Source organism: Helianthus annuus, chromosome 10, assembly GCF_002127325.2.
Source record: "Helianthus annuus cultivar XRQ/B chromosome 10, HanXRQr2.0-SUNRISE, whole genome shotgun sequence".
Classification (NCBI taxonomy): Eukaryota; Viridiplantae; Streptophyta; class Magnoliopsida; order Asterales; family Asteraceae; genus Helianthus; species Helianthus annuus.
The window spans coordinates 144,979,662-144,985,998 of NC_035442.2; the positions used below are offsets into that span (position 1 = coordinate 144,979,662).

A 6,337-nucleotide genomic window follows, 5' to 3' on the forward strand; every position below is an offset into this window, starting at 1 on the left:
ACCAATAATCAAATGAAAACCTTTAATTCAACGATGAAACAAGGTACTCATTATACACAACCATTATGAACTACGATGAAAAATTGAAAACCAACTTTTAATTATTCCCCTTGAGACTATATTTTTGTATTAAAATATATTATTTTAAGTTAGATTAAAAAAGTAAGAGACTATTAATCATGATGCTGAAAAATAAAAAATAAAAAAGTTGGGGTGTTCCGTTATTATTGAAAGAATTACTTTATCATCGAGAGGCCAGCCAATTTGACACGAATCGTTTGAAAAACTTTTATTTAAATATCTCTAAGAAGCCAAATTGTCTTCCAAAGACATCCGAATTAAGAAAGATAAAGATGTATTTAAATATCACCAAGAAGCCAAGTTGCAGACAATGAAATGATACGTATAAATTTGGTAGACCTCTATGGGCATGTACTACGTAGGTTTTGTTACATTTGAACGATGCAAAAACCTTACTCGGGTCAAAACAAGTATAATGTACACGTTAATTAGTTTTAAGTTTTATTCTTATTAAAAGAAAATAATATTTAATGACTTTTTACCCCTTACTTTTTTTAGTTGCAACGTTATTCATTAATATATATTTGTATACTAGGTTATTCCCCGGGTAGATACTCGGGTTGGAAAATTTAAATTACAATCAAAAGCAACAATAATATACGGGTTCAATAGTCATCAACACACCCTTAAATCTTTTTATAAATACGTGTGTTGAGAAATGATATGTTCTTTATTTTTTGAAAAAAAAAATACGTTTAAACATGAACCTTGAAATAAAATAAACGTTTCGTTACTTATGACTTGTGTTTATAACTTTGCTAGCTGACCATCCACATCCCCAAACCTCACATCACACAAACCCCTTTATACACTCAGGAAAAAGACACAGTGAACTATAGAAAGCAATTTCATAGGTCTCCATAATTTCTCGAACCACGTAATCAATCTCACGTATAACATATTAAATGTCTTGGCTATGCATATATTTACTACTTTACTGAAATGCATCATGATAGGCGACAACTGTATGCAGCAAATTATATACAGTCTAAACTTTAAAATCTTTTTATTTTTAATATATGCTCAAATACATCATTGCATGTAACTGGATACAAACATATTACACCACATCGTCCACTTCGATCAAAATCATGCAAAAATAGCACTCAAATACTCATTCACAATATTCACACAAAATATAAACACAATATTAAACATTACACCACACCACCTCAAAATACTCACCTCTAGTTCCTTTCACCTTTGGTTTTAATGCCAAATAGCATGTGGTTACACCACATCGTCCACTTCGATCAAAATCATGCAAAAATAGCACTCAAATACTCATTCACAATATTCACACAAAATATAAACACAATATTAAACATTACACCACGCCACCTCAAAATACTCACCTCTAGTTCCTTTCACCTTTGGTTTTAATGCCAAATAGCATGTGGTTGAAGATCTCTACAACCAAAATCAAGTAAAATAGTCAGTTATGAGTTACTAATTATAACTTACTGACATCAATGTATTGTGGGTCTTAATTAAATTTTAAGTTGAACCCATATTTTTTTCTGAACGGCGAATTTCTTTTAGCCATGTCGTCTATGGGACCCACCAAATGCTTATAGAAAAAGATGTTTAAATGCAAATAAAAAACCAAACCTTTGATTTAAGCATTAGATTTAATAAAATAAATAATCTGATAGTGGTATATGCTTATGATTATTGAAAAAAAAACAAACCTTTAATTTTCTTGATAGAAACCTAAGCCTATCCATGGTGAAGAATTTGGACCAGTTCCAGTTACTTGAATTAAATAATCAAATCAACATTCAACACAATCACCTGCTCACTCAAGTGAATATGCTATTATTCTATAATTCCATTAGCTTAAGCAATCTAAAACTCATAATGCCCACATATACATGCATATATATTGCATAGTGGTAGTCCAGCAGTAAGGAAATTAAGGTGATATATCCGACCAAATCTTGTTGACCCACCCACACGACCATCTCAGAGCTGAGAAAATGGATCCAACGGCTAAATTGTTTGAATTTTCAGCGATGTGTACACCAATTTCCTTACGCCCAAGACTTAGCAGGACCATCTTTATCCCATTTTATTCTTAGATCCTTTACGACTACATGCTTATATTTGACTTCTAGAGTTCCGATGCCTAAACTTGTGCATTTGCAAGCATCCTATATTCCATACTTTAGATAAAGGGTTGCTCAAATTACAATATTCGATGTCTGGATTATTATTACAATAATAATCTAAAGCTATAGATAAAACGATTTAAAATGTTGAATTTTTATCCATTAAAGGACTTTGTGAGACCCCTTACTCTTTATGCTAAAACTTCTAATATAGCATGTTTAAGATAAAGCACAACCTACATCGCCATATCCTAACTAAATGGGTCATCATTGTCACCTACTAACCTCTGATAGAACTTGGTATTACTGAATACTAACAGAGAATATTATCAATTCTATCGTCTCCCAAAAATTGCTATACTGTGAGTAGTTGGATTTGACAGACATAGCTAGGGATGAGCATTTGGTAACAGGTACCGGTACCGAACCGTACCGGGTATTCGGTACTGATACCCACTTTCCCCGTTTTTTGGTACCGGTACTGGTACGGTACCGGTATTTATGGGTAAAACACCGGTAAACACCGATATTTACGGGGTACCGGTACCCACTTTTCATGTTTTTCGGTACCGAAGGGATACCATGGTCATCCCTAGACATAACAATGTTTAAAAGCACTCACCCAGAGAAAAAGCAGTTTCTTCTTCGAATCTCCCAACAGAAATCAACCATCGAGTTCAAATTTCTCTAGCATATACATATAAAAATTACTTGTGAGTGCATGAAAAAGAAAGGAAAAAAAGAGTAATTATATAAACTAAACAACACATGGTCTTGAAGAGCAAATGCAAACGTTGAACATAAAAGCACAAGAAATCATCCAATATGGTCTCTTGAAAACAACATGCAAGTAACTTAAAAAAACCATACAAGCAGGAACAGTCACCCGTATAGTATAGTATTTTTTTTCTCCATTTTCTCTAATATGCATATGCTAATAGATAAAAAAAGATTTATTATTCTGCTAAATGCCTACTACCAAAAGGTCTACTCGATATCTTTTCAGAAGTAACTACCAACTATCAATTAACAAAACAATTCGTTATTAGAACAAAATTATGTATAAACTAAAGTAATCTAAGAATTTAGTTACCTGGAATAGTACAAGTGCTCTTAACCCGCATCGTTTAATCTCTAGTAGCAACTTTTCAAACTTGTAGTTTCCACTAATATTGATCTTAGCAACCAATGAAGCTTCTTTTGAAGAATTTCTCAAATGGTCCGGATAATCACAACATTGCAAAAACAAATAAGCAATAAAGAATCATTTACCAAACTGAATGTGAAATACTACAATATGTGAACCTTATGAATATAGGTGAGAATATCATGAGTGGAGATGGCACATACATGGCTAGGTGAATTGTGTTTCCCACTAAAAAGGTCAAGCAAGAGAGGGCTAAAGATGTACATGACACTTTTTGGTGTTACCTTCCTGCACATTCAAGAAAAAAAAATTAAAAAATATATCAAGAGGATTTAATACAATACAAACTAAGACAAAATGATAACACATATGAATTAGAAGAGCTTTTAATTCAGTAAATTTGAGAGGGCCATATTTTAAGTTTACATTCTTCTTATCGGAGATAGTTGATGTTCTAAAACTTATTTTATGAAAAAAAAAGTACCCAGCTAAATTTCGCTTGAGACCCTAAAATAGGTTGAGTCGTCTTGGTTTACACACGAGTCACTTGTTACATTTGACAACAAAATTGATTTCAATAATAATCTCAATATCTTTTCTTAAAACTGTAACTACTTCATTAATGAGTTGTACGTCGTACCTTTTTATAACATATAACAAATCCAAGCCTTCTTGCCTCCTAAAATCATATGAATTGAACAAAACAAAACTGGTAAGGCTTTTAACAACCAAAAAATTAACCTTAACCCTACCAATGAAAACTACAAATAAAAAATTAAACATGAAACATAAAACCTAAGTGATATGCTCTGCAAAGAGGAAAATCAGTGATATCAGTATCATTGTGAACATAATGATCTAAATCACCGTCCGGGTCCTCTATTATATTAACCTGTTTAAACACTCAAATTAGCACATCAAAATATCAAGAATGACTAATATGTGACATTCTATTACAATTACATACCAATAACCGACCCTGCTAATCCTTAACATGTGCACAAAATACAACAGCATCTTCGGGTTTGACGACCATGTCTTCAGCCTCTTCGGAGTCATTATCCTTAAGAAAAGCAATTGAATATATTAAGGTTGCAAAATTAACCTCAAAATCAAAATGCAAACAACAATTTGATTAGGAACTATGCAACTTACATTTGTATTTTTAAGATAAGGATCTTATTCATTGCTAGGATAGAAGGTGTCCCCAATCCCCATACCAAGTATGTCAATCGCTGGCCACCACAAAAAAAAAAATCAGATTCAAATCAGACCTTTTTTGAGTATGCGCCAAATCCAAGCAGACTCAAAACCAAAAACGCAGCCCTCAAATAAAAAAAAAACCCTAAAAACAGATGAGATTCAATCAGAATCAAAATCAACATGTTAACGAACAAATTTAACCTAATTATGTAACGAAAATGCAAATCTAATCAAATAACATACCTTTCTAACAAAGCTCTTAACATTTTGTTCCAATCATCAGAACCCTTAACTTAGGGTTTATGTCGATTGTCTCCACAACCAAAAATAAGAAGATAATCCAAGTTTCTGGTGGTAACGACGATTAAGCGATATTGATGCATCGATGAAGGAAGAACTGGATGAAGGAAAGGATCGTTTAAGGTTTGGAGAGAAGAGAAAGCGTGAAGGAGAAGAATGAAAGCGGCTGAAGGTTTAGGTCAAAAAGATGCGGAGCGGTGAAAGAGATAGAGAATTAGGGTTTCAGACATTTAAATAGCGGGTCATAATATGGATCCCGTGTGTACCCATATAGTGAATAAAATACCCGGAAGTTTTCCCGCCAAAATGCACAATTTAGAGGCCTCTTAGCTTGACACATCAGCAAAATTTAACACATTTATTATATATAATAGATAATAGATGCTTTGTTATATTTGATGCAAAATTTGTATAGTGTTCGTTTTATGTTTTATTTTTATTATAAAATTATTCTTTAGGTCTGCGTATTAAAGTTTGTTATTTGAGAAATGATGGGTTTTATAGCACATTACCCTTATATTAAAAATAAAACGTATTGAACAGTAAAGTTTATATTGAATTAAAAATGAAAATCAAACAGTAAACCAGGGCAATAAGGTATCAAATTTATCAAAACCGGGTATATTTTCGGTATCGAAACGGTATCGACTTTTGACATTTCCGGTATCGGTTCAGCACCAGTATTTAGCGGTTTTTACACTCAAATACCGGCACCGTACCGCTACCCACCGGCACCGTATCGCTACCGAACCGGTACCGACCGGCACCGAACCGTACCATACCGGTATCGAACTGTACCGTACCAGGTATATTCGGTACCGGTACCCACTTTTGGGGATTTTCGGTAACGGTATTTTCGGTACCGGTTGGTACCGAGCTCATCAAATCCTGTAGCAACGTAGCAACGCAAGTAATTGCACCGGTTTAGATTATTTGTCATACACGATCCATTTAATAGTAACATCATCAAGGGGATGAGCAAATGGTATCGAGTACCGGTACTGGTATCAAATTTACCAAATCGGGTATATTTTCGGTACTGAATCAGTATCGACTTTTGACATTTTCGGTATCGGTTCGGCATCGGTATTCATCGGTTTTTACCCTCAAATATAGGTACCGTACCAGTACCAACCGATACCAATAGGTAAAATCGGTACCGGTACCGGTACCCACTTTTGGGGATTTTCGGTAACGGTATTTTCGGTACCGGTTGGTACCGAGCTCATCAAAATCCTGTAGTAACGCAAGTAATTGCACCGTGTAGATTACTTTTCATACACATTGTAAGTAAACTGTATTTCGTTTGATTGAGGTTTTATATACACAACAACTTATTTTGTTTTCTTTTTTGTCTTTTTTCCTATAATGAATGAATTGTAGCATGTAAAATTAACTTTGATATTTAGATTATTGATGAGCAAATCGTATCAAATCCTGTAATCAAACCAGTATCGTATAGGTACCAAACTTACTATACCAATCATTTTCGGTA

At 33.6% G+C, this 6,337-nt stretch overlaps 1 long non-coding RNA gene across 5 annotated transcripts; it reads right to left on the reverse strand.

The window, feature by feature from the left end:
* Window positions 1-1,063: 1,063 nt before the first annotated feature.
* LOC110885941 lies at window positions 1,064-5,076 on the reverse strand. Of its 5 annotated transcripts, XR_002562503.2 has the most exons (9): window positions 4,786-5,076; window positions 4,495-4,574; window positions 4,307-4,402; window positions 4,135-4,231; window positions 3,980-4,018; window positions 3,286-3,627; window positions 2,815-2,879; window positions 1,437-1,491; window positions 1,064-1,328 (listed from the first exon to the last, which is right to left on the reverse strand). It is a non-coding gene; the product is annotated as an uncharacterized LOC110885941 (long non-coding RNA). The 5 variants fall into 5 exon arrangements; XR_002562505.2 differs by lacking the exon at window positions 4,135-4,231; XR_004869607.1 differs by having other exon boundaries at window positions 3,980-4,231.
* Window positions 5,077-6,337: the final 1,261 nt, after the last annotated feature.